This window comes from Camarhynchus parvulus, chromosome 3, assembly GCF_901933205.1.
Source record: "Camarhynchus parvulus chromosome 3, STF_HiC, whole genome shotgun sequence".
Taxonomy (NCBI): Eukaryota; Metazoa; Chordata; class Aves; order Passeriformes; family Thraupidae; genus Camarhynchus; species Camarhynchus parvulus.
The window spans coordinates 37,558,363-37,572,242 of NC_044573.1; positions in this window are offsets into that span (position 1 = coordinate 37,558,363).

Below are 13,880 nucleotides of genomic sequence, written 5' to 3' on the forward strand. Positions count from 1 at the left end.
TGCTAAATGTGGTAGCAAATCTCCACGAGTTGACTCTGAGCTTTGTAGGTTGCCAGGGCTCAACTGGGTAGCTCAAAGAGAGAACATATTGAATGCCTGATATTCAAAATACTTTTCATTTTCAGATTGGCGCAACTTCTGGGATGAAATGGCCCCAAAATGTCAACCATGTCAGTTCTGTGTCAGAAACAATTGAAAGCTGAGTGTTAGCTTTGGGCACCCATCCAAAGCTGTGGGAGCGGGGAGGGAATCTATACCATAGATTTCAAAGAGCCCATATGTCTCATCTAGGACTCGGTGTCTGTCCTTTGCTGGATCAGGCCCACCTCTGTGAAGAAGCGACTAGGTAGCAACAAGGGGATGGTGGGGAAGGGGAGGAGAAAGGAAAGGGAATCAGAGAAACACTGATAAATTCTATTTAGTGAATAATACAATGCATGTAGCAGCACAATGGCCTTTTCTGCAGGCAGATTATCCCAGCCAGAGTCTTTGCTATATTAAAAAGAGGGGGGAAAATAGAGCACCAAAGAAAAGGAAAGGCGGGCTGTACAGCAGCAATCAATGCTGCCCTTTGTGCTGCCTGACATTTGAGGGACTTGTTATCAACGATTGCTGGCTGCTTTATCTAAATGTATCTCCCCAGCTGCCAGGCACAGCGCTGATAGGCAGCGGGACGTGCCGATGGCCCCGGCTGATACCGCAGCCGCCCAATTCACCCGCCAGCCTTGCTGCCAGGGGCAGGGTGGCTTCTGTCACACCGCTGGCATGCTGCATCTGCTCCCAAAGGGGGAGAAGGGCCATTTCTCCCTCCCTCCCTCCTCCCCATGCTTACCAGATGCTTTTTTGTCTTTTTAAAGGAGAAGGAAGGAAAAAGAAACAGTCCAAACAGGACCAAAATTTAAAAAGAAAAGAAATCAAGAAGCTTGGGATGGGAAAGGGATGTTTTGGGGAAAGGAAAATTTACTTATTTTTTTATTTGTCCTATAACAGCTCTGTCATCTGCTGTTCTGGCAGAAATTCCCATATATGTGCTTGCCTTCTCTCTCCTGCTTTACTGCAAAAGAGTGATAAGAATAATCTAGTGCTTGGCTGCTAGGTCGTCTCTTAGTGTGAAAAATGCCTGTCTAATATTTTTTGTTTGTACAATATACATACTTGTGTCTATGTAATGCAAGGGGCTGTATGCACAAGTTTGCCTGCAATTATTATCAATTTGTATGACTGGAAGATGATGAATGGGCATAAAATAAATATTAGCTTGTGGCATCTCCTAAATCCTGGACAGTGTATGTATTTAAAAATAAATAAAAGTGTTGCAGTCCACTTCCATCTAGAAACTACCTGCTCTTAGGTGTAGATTCTGCTTAAAGCCAGCTTAATTATTCCTAAAGTGTAGCCAGTTATTGACATGTACTAAAGTACGAAAGCTCTGAATTTGTGTGGCCTCTTATTCCATGAGACAGCTTAAATTATTGCCTTTACAGCTAAAAAGGTTTTGAGGTCTGTGTGGAAATGTCAGCTCATAGGTTTGCAATTATATTTACTCTTGCTGGGTGCTAATGAAGCCATTAAAAATGCAATACAGCAAAGCTGAAGGATTTCTTTAAAATGACCATTTTCTGATGTCTGTGACTCCTTCTGGTGAGGCATTTGGAAAACAAAGCAACCTAGAAGCACAGTTATAGAGGGCACTGTATGAACTGATCTACTTTTAATGATCCTTTGCCAAAATCTGAAAGTAATTGGAGGTCTCAAAAAGCAGGTGATTCCAAGAGGATAAATTCTTATCTCTGTCGTGTTCAGCTTTATTTTAATGTGTGCACATTGCTACCTAGACTATGGTTGGAATATGTTTCATGTGCACATAGTGAAAACTAATGTTGGCAGTGCATTTTGAGGAAATTCAGGCCTCTTTGAAGCATAATTTTCTTCTGCAATCACGTACAGCTACTTGCATCAAAAAACCAAGGAGGAGAAAAGTAAGCATGCATGAGGGGGTGTTGCAGACCATAAAAATCCCTAAGGAGAGCCAGAGCCAAAGCCCAGGTACCAATATATACAACCCAGGTACCTGTTCAACAGAAGATAGTATTAAAATACAAGATTTGCCTTTGAAAAATGGCACTTTTGAATGTTAGCACTTCAAATGTCTAGGCTGAATATGGAAAATGGTGAGGGCTCTTTGATAAAGCTCTGGCTGAGGAAGCATCATGATAATTTAGTTCACAGGTCAGAGCTGGATGCTGTCACTCACCTCTGCAGATCCCAGTTTTGGCTGGGTCATGGAATTCTTGGTGGAGCCAATGCTACTATTCTGTATAAGAAATAGGGACAATTTCACTATGCAGCGTGGAGTGATCTTTAATGGAAGCTGTTCTGCCTGGCTTCCTTCATAAATTATCCAAAATATAGCAGAAGTGCCTTTAATAAATAACTACTGTCTAGCAGTCCACCCCCCTGTTACTCCTCAGCCTTTTGCAGGTGCAGGCAGCACAGCTCATAGAGCACAAGCTCAATGTGCACAGAGTATAACCTTCCTGAGCATTTCTCTTTCTGTGGCATTAGGAAGCCAATTCCTCCCAAGAGCATGTTTATATCAATCTAAAATTCATTTCAGCTGAAATATTTATGATTTTGTGGGGGGGAGGCAGGAGGTCTGGGTGTTGAGTGTGGTCAGATCAAGTTAGCTTCAGCTGGCAAGGTTGACACAAGTAGTAATCTCTCTGTCCCTCCTCCTGTACCTAAATGAGCATTTATTCCAAGCCCTTTCTTAATGCTGTAACATAATTCATTAGGACAGCCTTAATGAGCTGGTAATTAGTCTGGTGGGAGGGGGGCGAGGAGGGGAAATAGAAATGCTAGACAGAGAGAAAGTGGAGCAGGCTGGGACACCTTAAAGAGCCCTGAGAGAGCCTTTTGTCAACAAAATGGATCGGGCTTGCAGGCAGTAAAACTTTCAAATGACCTTCGTGTCAAAATATTAGGCAGCTATTTTTTGCTAGATGGTGGTTTCATAAACATAAAAAGCGCACATATCATTCAGAGTGTCGTAAAATTTGTCTCAAAGATGTGGTGTTTCCTTCCATCCTTTTTCTTTTTTTTTTTTTTTTTTTTGTTGCAAGACAAATATCACCTCTGTATGGCATGAGTGGAGGAGGGGGTAAGGGGGATGGCATCTAATATCACAAACTTCTACTTAGTCTGAGCATAATGTTAATAGCAGCTCATCTTTGTTCCGATGGTTTTAAATGCTTGATCTTTCTTTTTAGGGGGTGGGGGGAATTAAATAGATACCATAGTATACATGCTAAAGACAGCTATTGAGATGGTGACATCTTCACTTGTAAAACTCGGGAAAATTACTTAGATGTTTATAATTTACGGCAAAAGCTTGATGCTAATATTGCTCTGTGATTTAGAAGATGGATGTGGTATAATAAATACATCAAAGACAACAGCTCATTTCTGCAGCATGAAGCATCAAAACAGTTGGCTATTTAAGTGCTTTTTCTTCTGTAAAGTCTTCATTTCCAAGGTTAAATTTTGACATGAAGTTGGGAGGGTAAACGGGTGGCTGTTTTCCACAAGGCAAGGAAATGATTACTTAAAGCATCCACTCATTTTGCATAGAGCTTGTCTTTAAGCTCCTTTTCTTTCTGTCCCTATCTAACAAGTCCCAGAGCAGTGGGACTTCTGTAACTTGGATAAGTAGTAGAATGCTGATAAGGCATCACTTGAGTTGAACCATAGGAATGTGCAAGCAGAAATAACTGGGGTAAATAGCCCACTTGATAAAGGCAAAAAATAAGGCAGCAGAAGGATGCCTTATTGACTTACTGATCTGTCGTGGGGTTAACTTTCTCTGCCATCACATCACACAATGCAGAAATGACAAGCTGTTCCTTCTCTGCCTGCTGTCTTTCAACTATATTTCCCCTTTGACTGCCTGAACCACTTATCCCTTGTAAACAGCCATTGCAGTGATGTACTGGCAGCCAGGCTGCTGCTGGGTGCCCAGATCTTCCCCCAAGAAATGGCCATGACAGGTGATCACAGAGCTTGAATAAGGAAAAGCCAGGGCTGGGTTTAATGGCCATCTAACCTAGCCAGCCACCAGGTTGTGATTGGGTGGAATTGCTCAGCATTTAAACTGGTACCACATGAAGTATTTCTTATGTGGCTGGAAATATCAGGACTGATCTTCAGACTTCCAGGTCCCAGTAATATCCCACCTCATTGGTGTGCCAAGCAGACTTGCCTGTGGCCAGTTGGTGGCAGAGGCTGGAGACTGGCTGGGTCTGTGCCCATGAGCAAAGGCCACATGGGACTGGCTGCCTCAGGGATCTGCAGTTTAGTGGGCTTTCCCTTTGAGATCTGAAGGCAATCTTTCCCACATAAAATGTGAAATGTAAAGGCAAATTTAAACAAGGATGAGATGATGCTTCACTTCTCCTCATAGACCAAAGCAGAACAGGAAGTTTTACATGGACTTGTTTAACCCTGTGTAGTTTCACACTGCTCTTTTATCCATTGTGTGAAAAAGAAAACACTTTGGACTTTCTTTTCCTCCCCTTTAATTATTCGAAAGTACTTTGCTAGTGTTACAGTGCTCTGTCAGAACTGAATATGGATCACAGTCACCTCTGGAGGACAAGTTCTTGAGTTAATAAATGAGGTCCTTTTTTAATTTTATTTTTTAAGCCAACAGAAAATATAGAGATGCTGTAAAATACAGTGTAATATACAGGCATACATTCAGGAAGATTCCAGATGGGGCAAAATATTGGTGTTGCCCTCTATTGAATCCTGCTGTCTGGCTATGTTAAACCTACCAATGAAGCTTTATTCCATGTCTCCTTGCTATTTTTTTTCTTTCTTATTTTCTTCTTTTTCTCAGCCCCTTACAGAAGAGACAATTTCTTTCACCCTTTAACATATTCAGGATGAGTCAGGCCCACCAATAAAATGCTAAAGCTCAGTAATGAAACGGAATCTGTTCATAGGGTGCAGTGCAATGTTTCTGATACAAAACACACATGACATGATCCCCAAAAAAGTGCCTTTAAAAAGTCCTTTTTTCAGCACAGTTGAGACTTGTAATGTTCTATCACATGAATAACTGGTGAGGCTGTAATCTCTGCTTAGCTCTCCCTATTAGAAGGCTTAGGCTTTTTCTTTTTTTTTTTTTTTTTTTTGTTCTCTTCTTTATTTATGGAATGTATTTACTTTTATTCCCCAAACCTTGCTTTTGGGAAATTGATTGAAATTTTCTCTGCTGGGTGCCTGCTGCAGAATGAAGTTCATCGTTCCCAGGAAAAACAAATTTTTAGCAGGGTTAAAGGAAAATCACATGCTAAATTCTGACATCTTTTCTTTGCAAATATCAGCCAAGACTGAAAGTCAGTATTTTAAGATGGGTCTTACATTGTTTTTAGAGGGATATCTTCTGCATCTTTCTCTCTACTTTGACAAATTTAGCCAAATTCTTCTGTTTTTGAAAATCTGTAGCATGTATACATTCAATAAACATTTCTCAGGTGACAGGAAGATGTCTTAAGGAGAGGAAAAATAAAGTTGGAAGGGAGGGGAAGGCTGAGAGAAGAGCTCAAAGGAGTTGAAATGCTGCTAGGAAGGGGGCTGGGGTAGCACATGTGGGATCAGGCAGGTTTTGAAGAATACACAGGGGATGGAGCTGTGGGCCTGGCTTGCCAGACAGGAATTAATTGCCTGTGTTTAAGTGCCTGAAGAATGAAGGAAGGAACAGAGAAGGATTGTGAGGGAGAGGTTGGATAGATTAGAGCAGATGGTCTTATGGTGTGTCAGTAAATACAGTTATGTCTGTCCAGCAAATGCCTCCTTCCCTGCTCCAGAGTACCTGGGAAAGCACCTCAGGTCCTTGAGTTTCAGGATTCATCTGCTACCAGCAAATAGCCATGGCATCGATTGACAAAGCCTTCCACCCCCTCTGAAAAATCAAACTGACTCCCAAATTAGTGGTTCCTTTTAGCTTAATATCCCTGTGACTTGCCTCTATGTACCATGGAAGTAAATTATCTGTGAATTAGTGCCAGAGCCATAAGGAACTCACACAGAAGTTAATAGTTCTGTCCTCATAGCAGGCACTGAATAATGTGCAGCAAAATAAGAGCTAGGCAAGTACATAGAAGAATACAAACAAAATATTGTAGACATGTGGCCTGTGCTGAGGCAAGAGCTCCCAAGGCAAAATACAAGATTATGTAATTTAGAGTGGTAACCTAATGCAGCGGCAGTGAGGAGAGGCTCGGCAGGCATCCTTCATTCCGCTGTGTCCTAACTCTGCTTTGCCCCTGAATAATGATCTTTAACTTACCCATTTTGTGAGATATATTTGTCATTGCACTTTCCACCTACCTCCTGCACAGTGCTGAGTGTCAGAATTCACTGTACACCATCCCTCAGTAGCAATGTTATTTTTCTTGCTCTGGAAATGCCAGGGCTAAAATTGCCCGCATAACCACAACTCTGGTCCCCTGTGTAAACACATTACAAGACAGTCTTTAATTACATGAGTTTACATTTATTTATTTTTTCCCTGCTCTATGATACTCAGAGGCATCTGGCCATATCATTCAAAGTGTGGCCCAGGCCTTATTTACCCTGTATCACCCAAAGAGTGTGCTGAATACAAAATTATTGATTCGCTCTGGGGTGTTTCAGCTGCGCTTTCAGCAGAACGTTTTGGGTACTTAATAGACACATGTGGATTCAAATTCACAGCACCCCTGTGAGGCAAGAAGGTGACAGTATTCACATTTTACAGATGGGGAGCTGAGTCACAGGGAGATTAAGGTCAAAGGACCCACTGATTTTGGGGCCCCAGTTTGATGTTTCAGAGTACTTAGTGTTTTTATAGCTCGATATATGTTCAAAGCACAGCTCCCAGAGACTTCAATTACAGCTTCCAGCACTCAGCAATTTGCAAATCAGCCCCCATGGCTTCTAGTCAGGCATCCAGAAAATGAGGAACACACAGTTAGTGACCACCTGTGGTTTATAACTTGGCCAAATGTATGTGGGTTTTCATGGTAATAGCAAAAGGCACCTCTCTTATTCCTGGGTGATGCTTTTCTCTCAGTCGAGCCAACTGATCCCTGCAGTAAAATACAGAGTGTTGCTAAGGTCTCTCAGTGGAGCAGTCCTGCACCCTGTGGAGGAGAAATGCAAGGGGACCACTGTCTTTACTAGGAAAACAATACTGCTCTCTTTCATGTAATTGGTGGCAACAGCCGAAATCTCCTTTGTTAAGGTTTTAACATGGCTTTTCAATTTCTAAGACACAGCAACTTCCCTTCCAAGTCTTTAAGTCTCAAAAGACAAATTGTGAAAAGTTATGGGAGGCCAAATTGTGACTTTAGACTGGGAGGTAGTGGTGGGCATCTCACTGCAGAGGTTGATGTCTGCTCTACTTCCAGTGCTCTCTAGCTGTGTCCTGAAAGTGAAGGGGTGATACACTGGGGCCAGTGCTCTGCTTCTGCATGGTGCTGGTGTGGGGAAAGGAGTACTTTTAGCTGTGCTCAATTTGGGACAAATTATGGCAGTCTGAGGAAACCCCTGGAAGTGATAATTTTAATGGAGACCTCTGTGGTAGACCACAATTATAGCTATGCAAATTATTTTCATTTAAAAAAAATAAATTGAGTAACATGGAGATGAAATGCTCAGATATAGGTCATTGCCTTTAATAGTATTAACAATAGAAAGATAATGGTGAGCATGGTAGGGAGAATGCATTTTATGAATGAAATAATAAATATGATTTATTTTCTTAAAATACAGAGAAGTGAAACTGAATTAATCTCAGGATTTTATCTACATTCCACACCTTGCTCTTTGTGCTGGCAGATGCTTATTACTGATTAAGGTGAAACAGATGATGAAATGAGTTGCAGGTTGCTTCAATTTCAGAAGGAAATATTTGAAATATCAGCATATAGAATTATATAAGTTGGGATGAGCTGTGATGTGGGGAGAACAGAAAGCATGATGCGCTGAAGGGTGCAGGTGGTTTGGATTGAAAATGGAAAACTCTTGAGAATTGGTCCTTAGGGACACATGAGATCCTGGAAAAACTCAGAAATTATTTCAAAAGAAGTCAGTAGAGCTGCAAGAAAGACACAAGGAATGGGCCAATAAGAACTTACAAGGTCCAGTTTCCTTAGAGGAGCAGTACGTGTGAAGTAATGGCTGCTCTTAATTTGCTGGGTTTCTTGTTTACTGTGAGTTCACAGGGCTGCTGATGAGTCTGTTCCTTAGCAGCAGCATACTTTGCTTGTTAGTTTTTCCACTGTTCCACAAAAAACCTGAAAGGGCTTGCTGGTAGAAAGTCGGATCTCAAGGCGGTGACTCTTCCTGCATTGACAAATACTTAAAATCCAGCTTGTATGTTCACATCTGTCATTACCATCACAGGCCTTTCAAAGCACAATGGACTCTCCAGCACCATATTTATTATCATAAAAGCTTGATTATGCAGAGGAAAACTTATCCTACAGAAAAAGCAATCTGATTTCTCCCTTCTATTTCTAAATATTTCCCCTTTTTGTCTCTAAGTTGGAAGGAATGTTCTGAAGAACAACACGTGAGACTATCCCTTAAAATTATGGAAAAAGATAAAATATAACCACAAGAAATGGAACAAGGAAGGAAACATCTGTCCTGCCTGAGCTCAGCTGAATCCTGCTCACCTTTTGTGAGCAGCTACCTGAAATTATTTGCCCTGGGTAGACAAGCAGAATTTGTTCCCTGGTGATGTTCAGAGGACTTGGAAGAGAGGCAGCCAATGCCTGAAGGAAATAAACCCAAGCAAAATAAACATTTTATCCTCTCTTAACAACAGTCCTTTACAGGTTGCCTTTAATAGGCTTGCATTTATGACATTAATATTTGATCTTCCTTTTTGTATAATCTCTGCATGTAGGCTGAAGCAAGACTATGAGTGCCTGAAAAATACAGAGGCTAATTACAGCAGTGTGAAAGTAAAATAATGAGAGCTTGAGAATGTGACTGATAAGCAGTTAGATAATAGACTAACAAGCAGGATGTCTGTAGTCCATCAAAGGGCTAATGAAGGTCTCTATGTCCTCTGCTATTGCCTGAGGAGAATGTACAGATGGAAAATATCCACACCCAGAAAAGGCGTGTAAGGATATACAATATATAGCAACTGCATGGTGATATAAGGATTGGATTCAGTGAGTGCTTAACCTATGGATAAAGGAATTAGATATAAAGTGCACACTAGATGCTGATAACCAAGTGGGACATGCTTGAAAGTAATGTTTACAGAGGAGGTGGTGCTTGGTTTCACCTGCCCCACTGAGCTGGGCTTGCAGCCTGCAGTGCTGCATTGGATTCCGTGCCCCGGGAAGGAGGCACAGCAACACTGAGGTGGACTGGTGCCTGGGGGTGGCTGTCTTGGGAGCAGGAAATTGGGCTGCTGCTCTTAGAGTTAATGGAGGCATCTGGCTCACACGCTCACGTGCAACCCCTCATGTGTCACAGTAATGCAAGAGGACCTTTGCTGATAACAGCTCTGTGAACATTGATGTCTCTGCTGCATTTTCAACCTCTGTCGGACTGGCTGACTTTTCTTAGTAAACATGCAAATTCTGACCCTTTGGGGTGACCTGTTTCAGACAGGGAAATTGGGGAGCTAAGCACTCTGGCAGGCTCAGAAAATGCCAAGAAAACAAAAGAACAAACAAGAAAACCCATGACCAGAAAAGATTAATAAAAAAAGACATTTTGGCCATTTGGTCATAAATAGTACTGTTCAATAGCACAAGAAATCATGCAGGCTGTGCAGGGAGACATAAAACCACTGAATTATGTATTAATATGTCATATAAAAGGAAAAAGTACTAAAGAAATACTGTTGGAAAAATAAATAAAAGCACCATAAAAAGTGAACATGTCCCATTTGGTCAGTTATGCCAAACATAAAACAACAGAAAGTGCCATTTGGAAGTTAACAACACTTTTAATTTTACTACTGACTTTTCCATTATAAACCATACAAAGGTGTGGTTAGGCCATAGGCTGAGGAATTGATTTTATGTCTGTGCTCATCTAAATCAGCAGGCTTTCAAAATATGTATCTAGACCAGTATTTCTCTGTATATATGTAAGAAAGAAGAGGGGAAGAAAGGGTTGGAAAGCTGAGGTTGTGTGAGCTGGCCAGTGCTAAAATGGAGCTGTTACCCTCTCAAAGGGACTTCTTGGGTAAAAGGAGCCAGAGCTGAAATCTGGTGGTGGTGGCCACAAGGCCAGTCCTCTCCAGACATTTGCTCTGCAGAGGTGGGATGTGTGAACACGTGGGAAAGCCACGTCCTACTTGCAGCAGCCCAGGGTGTCCAGCACAGAGGAGACGCTGTCCAAAAGCACCTGGGGAAGCAGCATGGCCTTGCTCAGGTTTCAGCTTGAATTTCACTCTGTCCCTCAAATGCCTCTGGTTTTAATGTGAGATGACAGGTGCCATGGCAGGCCAGCCTTGTGGAACCAGCTATGGAAAAGTAGGAAAGAGGCTGCCCACACCCACACAGCTGGGCCTGCTCTGGCAGGGCACCAGGACTGCCCATTTGTCCATGGGGCTGGCTGTGAAGTGTATCCATGAGGTCCATTCGGGCAGCTCAGGTGTGGACACTGCTTTGGGCCCATTAGCCCCTGGGAGGCTCTCCCTGCTGTGGAGAGCAGGGCCATGGCCAGCTGAGGAGCCTCCTGAGAGGGTCCCTTGTCTCACACACACACCCCTCAGGAAGGATTACAGTGAAAACAAAAATAGGGATGGAGAAAACATTTTGCTGGCAGAAAGCGCAGATGACATGGAAACTACTGGGCCGCTGTTTCATTAGATACACTGGCCTGGCAGAGCTGCATTGCAGATATCCTCCTAGTGTGTTTGGAACAGCAAAACTCCCTTTGGTCAGCTCCACTGCTCTTTGCTTGCTCTTCTCAGCCTGCCTGCCATGGTGCCAGTAACATCTCTGGTGGGAGAGGAGAGGCTCGGGCAGTGGCAGGGACAGTGGGGCTGGGCACAGAGCTCCAGCACCTGCCTGTTCCGCTTTCCCTGTGCTTTCTGCACTGGGGGACGGCTCCACACCAACATCTGGCAAGAAGCAGCAAAACCTGCCAAAGCTCATCCTTCCTCTTGGGGCGTGGGGATACCTGCACAATGCCCCACAGCTCCATGGTGTCACCTCTGCAGAGGGAGGAGGGCCTGGCTGGGCTGTGGCTCCAGCCTGTGGGTTTTCAAAGATGGTGCTGCAGGGTCACTTTTATCAGAGCCGATGTCCAACATCAAGAAAACATGGAGCTTTGATTTTGTTTTGCTTTAATTTATAGTCCTGGGACAGTATTACAGAGCATGAGAGAGGAAGAAAAAATAGGAGGCAAGTATGTAAATAATCACAATTAATCTGAAGGTCTAATGGCCTGCCTGCCTGCCTTCCTGCTGTAATTTACCATATGCTCTAGTACTTGTGTGAGGTTCCCTGGTTCACATGTTGTTAGTTTATGTAAGTGTGCACAGACCTTTGGCAAATTTGTATTTTTATTATGTAGAAGCTAACATTTAGCTTTCTTGTTGTGGGTATGTTGTAGCATATGTTAGTGTTTATGTTGCAGGGAAAATGAATCTCTTGACTAGAAAATATCTTCTTCTACTATTCTAGTGATTTGTTATTTTGACCTTTTTTGTAATGATGTTTTGTCAATAGCAAAGCTGATTGGGATGGACCAGGTAAAGGCTAGTCATTTGTGTGTGACACACATGGTATATCGTTTCTTCTGGGTTCTTGAGGGGATAATCACATCCAGATATGATTCAGAAGGTCAACCTGAATTGGAGGGAAATGATTTCTCAGAAGCGGGTATGAAATAGGATGTAGTTTAGTTTTAATTTTTTTTTCCTTTCCCTCCCCCGCCATTTAAGTTGGAAAAATGTATTACAGGGATGCTATGGCTTTTATTTCTTAGTTTTCTGTGTATATATGTTACCCTCAGTGAATTTTTTTCAAGAGAATTTTATTTTTAGCTTTTTCATTGAAGAATCTTCAATGTTTTCAGTGGGAAATATGTTTACATCATTGATATCTGTTTTCTCCAGGGCCAGTAAATAGGATCACGCAATATGTTATTAGTGGACCAAGGCCAATGTGGTGTGCTGTGATTTTCCATAATTAGTGAGAAGAAAATACCTTAATGCTAACAGAAATTTGAAGTGCTACAAAATTAGGGGTCTATTTGTTCCCCAAAAGCCTGTGTGAGAAATGGAAAAACTTCTCTGAGCTCTGTGGTGCCTGGATTTGGCATAAAGCTTGAACCAGCCCTAATGGCTGGCATGCAGCCAAAGAAAGAAGGAAGTCCCTGCACTGGACTCCTCTTGTGTCCTGAGACTGAAGTGTGTCCTCTGTAGTCCCACGACTGGAGAGAGTGGGCACAGCTTGGAGTAGCTCTCTGACACTGCTCCCATGTCTGGAAAAGACATCTGCATGCTAAAGGGGAGAGTGGGAGAGGTCTGCCTTTTGCCTTGGTTCTCACTGATTTTATTTTACATCATTCCCATGTGCTCTGACCCTTGGTTTGTTTTTGGAAACATCTCTCCTGTATTCACAGAGAAGTCTGATTTCATTATCTGCAGTCCTGTGACTTTGTTCAGGTCAGATTCAGTAATTATTGTCTCTAAGTTAATAGCTGTGGGTTTTTATGACCTCATGTGATGTCTAAGGCAATGCATTTGAATTCATAATGAACAATGATAAAAGGTGCTTTTGCCTGTGTGACTATTTGCTTCTGCACTTGAAGCACCATGAGGATTGTTGCTTGTGAGTACCATGCCAACCAGATCAGGAAAAAGTGGGGAAATCTTTTCAGTTCAGACATGAATTTTCCTTGGACTCCATATCCATATGGGAAATTTTCTCTCTATTTCCTGCCACCTAGCTTTGACTACAACAGAGATGTGTGCATCTAAAGCTATACTCTGTCTTGAAAATAATGGGACATATTGTGACAAACATCCAAAATAATTACTACTATAAGGATCAAAAAAGAAATGGTTCAAATATGCTTTTAAGCTGGATGTGACCGTATTTACAGAAACGAAGGTTTCCTGAATCTCTACAAGTCATGTGTTTCAGAACTGCTGAACATAGTATGAAAAGACCCTGACACTTAATGATTTATAGCACTATGGTGTTTCTCTACAAGCTGCAGCCCAATATCTACCAAGTACAGAACATGACCTGGGCAACAGGGAACCAAAACCTCATTTAGTTATACAGAAGCCTAAATTGAACAGTGATTGAAAAATCAACAGGATCTTGAAATGAGTCTTGTAGCCAGCTCAGCAGCAAGTAAAAGATTTTGGATGTGAAGAGTGTGTTTTTGACCAGGTTTAGACTGTGCTGAAGCTGGGACAGCTGGATTATGTCAGCTTCCACTCCAGGGAAGCCTGTGAGAAAAGACATGTCCATAAACTGGTAACTGTAGTTTTTTCCATTTTTAGCTGTGGGGTTTTTTTTTGTGGTTTTTTTTTGGTTTTTTTTTTTGTCTTCGGATGCATCAGAACATCAGGAACAGGTTTTTGTTCCTTTCCAGAGTGTTTAATTGTAGCCATCCCTTCAGCGCTTTCTACTGTGATATCAGCAAACACAAATATTTCTTCCAAATGATTTGCCAAAAATGGCAAGAAAACAGCAAATTTGAAGTTCTCTGGCATAAAGCCATACATATGGATTCTCATTAGCTAATATTTGCTGGGTTTTGGTTTTCTTTCCCTTTAAGTGAAAATTTGTTAACCCAGTGAAAATAGGATGTCACGTACTTCCCTAACTGGCATG